The sequence below is a fragment of the Aedes albopictus genome, chromosome 2, assembly GCF_035046485.1.
Source record: "Aedes albopictus strain Foshan chromosome 2, AalbF5, whole genome shotgun sequence".
In the NCBI taxonomy this organism is placed as follows: Eukaryota; Metazoa; Arthropoda; class Insecta; order Diptera; family Culicidae; genus Aedes; species Aedes albopictus.
This window is the reverse complement of record NC_085137.1, coordinates 239,258,299-239,263,019: the sequence shown is the minus strand read 5'-3', so window position 1 is coordinate 239,263,019 and position 4,721 is coordinate 239,258,299. Positions and strand designations below refer to the sequence as shown.

General features: G+C 42.3%; 1 pseudogene; it reads right to left on the bottom strand.

Moving 5' to 3' along the window:
* Positions 1-287: 287 nt before the first annotated feature.
* Positions 288-3,643, bottom strand: LOC115263271 (NADH dehydrogenase [ubiquinone] 1 alpha subcomplex subunit 9, mitochondrial-like; annotated as a pseudogene).
* Between the last annotated feature and the right edge of the window lie 1,078 nt (positions 3,644-4,721).

Genomic DNA, 4,721 nt, shown 5'->3' with positions numbered 1-4,721 from the left:
GAGCGCATATAATTCACCCAAATCTTCTATTTGGTGGCAGCGATAGCCTTCTTAATCCATGGTAACCTTGGACGACCAGTGGACACCTTCGGGAATAGTTGCCCTTGCTTTTTTTTCGGTCTAAGGCCGTTTTACGGTTCTCCTGAACACTCCTGAAATGTCTTTTTTAACATTTGCGCGTGGACAAGTCCAGACTACCGCTGCCACCCCTTCATGGTGCAAATTTTAAACTTAAGAAATCGGATTTTTTTACCCGCAACCTACTGTGATATGAGTTAGAGCTTACGTGCATGCAATAAAAACCAAGACATTGTGTGTGCAGGTGATATGGGTACCTACCTTATTTGTACGATATGGTGCAAACATTATCACGCATACGGTATTGCGCTTCTTTTCCTTATAATCAAAAAGGCGAACCAGCCCCAGGCTGAAATCTGTATAGCCCAATCCCGCCGGTCCCCAAAACTTGCCTGATCCTTCATCAGCGTCAGGTTAACACCTAAATCCTCCAGCATGGGAACGCCCTACTTCAATTCGTTGAACACGTACTATTGCTGAACGCGCTCCATGTGCGAATCTCCCACCGGGAACGACGAACTGACTGATGTTATAGGTCAGCTTCGCCTTCATCATCTGATCGAAGCGCAGACCGTAGCACCAGTAGCCCCACCAGTCGGCTTTCTTGCGCATTTGTCGGTAGAACCAGTCGACCAGCTCGAACAGCTTGTAGCGACGTGGGCCCACATCCTGGCACACTTGACCCTGGCTGTCGGAATCCTTAGTGGCGTTAACGATACCCTGGGCCACGTCCGAGCAGTGGACCGGTTGCTTGACGGTCCTCTCTCACTTGTACCAAAGCAGCATTCCACGAAACTGACGGAACCACAGATGAGCGAGGTAGCGAAGGAAGCGATCTGCATGTCCATAGATGTCCGCCGGACGGAAGATGACGGCCTCGGGGAAATCCTCTTCGTGGTACTCGCTCTTGAGGAGCATGCTGCCCTCCTTGGTCAGAATCGGCTTCGACTGCGGGGTACAATTCAAGCTCGCGACCAACCAGATAGATGACGACGTTCAAATGCATTACTGCCTTGTAGATGGACTCATCGTCACACAGATGATAGGGAGTAAACAAAACCTGGCCCAGATCGCTGACCAGTTTCAGCAGGAAGGCTTCGTAGTGATTTGCCCGATTGGGAATAAGGGAGCTCGTCTTTCCCAACTTGTTGCTCGCGTAGCGGCCCAAAAATCCGGTGGCTCCGAAAACAGTTGCTACAACACCGTTGAAACTCGATCGACCACCAGTGCCACGCCTCATATCAGCCGGATTCGTATTCAAGAGCTCACGGGGGACATCCGAGCTGTAGTCTGCCTTTAGACAGATGATCCCCAGGGCATTGGTTTGCTGTTTGGAATAAATTACCGAGGCCATTATGACCGTCCTGCAATTACACTCGGGTGACGGAAGTATACTATAATATTTTTTCTCGAATATATTGTGCTGCTGCCGTTTTCCGATGTGGTGACAGATCTTTCCCGAAAAATAACCGCAGATATTTTTCGATATTTTCCACAAACTAATATTTATTAGAGCATCGCCACGGGAGTCCTCATCGCTATCCTTATTATACCACTCCTTGTCGGGTGCTATTTTAGGATAGCACCCCACCTTCCCACCAGTGGTTTCTATTTTGGGTTTGAGGCCTTGAAAAACATATTGATGCTCCACCGTGCGTTGCTAAACGTGGTCCTTACTTTTTATCGGACGTAGTACTAACTGAAACAAATTAAATATGTCCTTATGGCTTTTGATGGATCCTGCATAAAATCACAAAGGCATAAAGGGTCACAGACAAACGCACGCAACACTTCTAACGTTTCGTCACAGACAAGCAGACGTCTCCAGTGCCAGTCTCCCTCTAGTAATTTCTTATCGTTTTATTTTTTAAAGAATATTTAAATCAAATATTCTGTAGTTTGCAAATTGTTCGCAGACGGCGCTCACATAATTTTTGCTCCTGTTTGACGTTCGCTCACTACCGGCACCTACTGAGCGTTTTGTGAAATAGCATGTTTGCCATTGGGGATTATGTTTATATGACGATGATTTTAATAGCAATTTCTTTCAAGTGATACGTTTGCTATTCAAAATCATAGTCGCGGAAACATATTCACCCAATCTAAAAGGACTGAGTTTGACCAATGGAGTGGCCAGTCATAAACTAGGTGACAATAGTGAGCGAATGTAAAACTTGAACAAAAACGCTGCGAGCGCCACAGATGGGCAGTTGGCCAACTATTAAATTTTAGCACAGGTGATCCACTGCTTTGCACTGTTCGTACAAATACAGGATAAGTTAGATCATTTCCATTTTTTCGTCAGATGTTTGTATACGTTTAATGAACTATTATGCCAAGTTTGGTGAAAATTTCTCTGCTCGTTTTTGTTCTAGAGCTAAATGATTCAGCAAAAGTCGGTATTTTTCCTATTTTTCCTATTTTAATTCAAACAATATTTAGAGACGAACCAGCTAAGGGCTGAAAGTCTCTCTAATAAAGACAAATCAATCAATCAATCAAACAATATTTGAATATTCAATATTCCGAAACATGAACATTATTTTCAACGGAAAAAAATACCAGCATGCCCTACAGTATGCATATTAGCACAATCAAATACCGTTTCATGAACAAGTTCTTGACAACAAGATCCTTCTTGATCTAACCTGTTCTTTGTTAGCATGTTTGTTTACATCCAAGACATTTGCCATTACTATTAGTGTTTTATGTAAAAATGTCATTATTTCATATAATTATAATGTAATCTATTTAGCGCCGGCAATAAGTCGCAGATTAATCCAGGAGGGTTTATATGGTACGATGAGAGAAGCCATAGATTCGAAGCGAACCATGTCCGAATACCGAACTACTTATGATAACTGCAAGAAGTCCCACAAGTTTCATTAAGTTTTACAGAAGGGCTAGATAAGAATCTCGAGTTAAATAAAAGGTGTAATAGATGATTTATAAAAAAAACATATACAAAAAAAAAACAAAATTTATATATTTGCCTTCAGTGCATCCATCTTCCCAATGGATCACAGGTGATTCACCCCAAAAATCAATTTTTCCATTTCTAACGATATTTTGGAGTAAAACTATACATCTTTTGTTCTGGTGATTTGTTAAGAAACCATTTTATCTATTTTTAAATGTCAAAACACCTTGTGGGAAAGAAAGGGTTAAATAAGCCGTTGAATTGGTGTACGTGAGAATTATTAGTGTTGCATCTGTTTGTTTGTGATAGGGTTCTGGAAAACATATATAGTCACGTAAGACAAAGTGCATAAATATTCACCTTATGCTTTATTGATCCACTGCTGTTCATTTTCCATACCACTGCTCAGCTCACTTCACCGCAAAATATAAATAAGGAAAGTGACGTCACACAAACCATCGGAATAGCAACTCAGTGCAAGATTTGAGTGGGTCCCCAAATGTGGAAACCCATCGCTAATCCCATGTCGCGTCCTTATTTTTCATTCCCGTTTAGATACCACCGGTGTGAACATGGGTCCCTATTCAGGGCCCGGAAATAGGGATAGGGACCCAGATAGGGACGCCCGTGGCGATGCTCTTAGCCCATTATTGGGCCGTGCGTGAGAGGCGCGGTGATTAAATTTTCTGTAGTTTGTTGACGTACGGACAAATCATAACAGAGAACGCAAAATTAATATGACACCAATACCATCATACTCTCATATCGGTGAAACGATATAAACGATATTAGACCAAGTAGACAATTTCGTCAGTAGGCGAAAATCAGGGGGCCCCCAGGTAACCACTAAGCACTGATATAAGTGGTATAGAGGCACTTCAACAGCTTTTCAGTGCCAACAGGCTCTAAAGAAGGTTTTCAAATGCTTATAGGCCTTGTAAATCGTAAGCATTGAAATAAGCCGTATATGGGTATATAACGCTATCTTGTAGTGCTTGTTAGCCCTGTGCTTTAAAGCCTAGTTAGACAGCTGTCAGTGCTGTTGAACGGCTTGTCTTACATGACATTTGACATGACATCCATACCAATCAAAATAAATTTCAATCAAACCAAAACTAAAACCGATGAAAGTAAATCTAACATAGAAGAAAGGTCCAGGCCTTCAGGAATTGAAAAAAGTTATTGGCAAGCGGCAGCATGTAGTACACCATGGATTATGATCCCGGTCATAAATCTGACATCGAGATAGATCCCCTTCAAATTTCCAGATGATTCCCAGCGCAACTTCTATCTCCCGCGAATCTGCACGTCATCGATTAGCGCTTCCTCAACTTCAAACTTTAACACCATTGGATTCATCTGAATTAGCAATATCTTTTCCTTTATAGTACAAACTAATGAGTAGGCAGTGGTTCGAGTAACGTCTTTATTCAGTAGCGGTTGGAATAATAATGAAAAGAAAAAGTAGTTGTCACTTCTGCAGTGGTTGCTGTGATCGTGACCATCGACTTCCGGTTGCTGTGATCAACACCCCTGCTCAACCGAAGAGATTCAGCTTCTTCCGAAGATGTAGGAATGGTCCTGCAGGTAGCCCTTTCGTAAATATGTCAGCAACTTGCTCTTTGGTGGATATATAAACTGGCAGTATAGTTTTGTTCTGGATGCATTCTCGAATAAAGTGAAACCTGATATCCACCCACATGCTTCATTCTTCGATGATCTC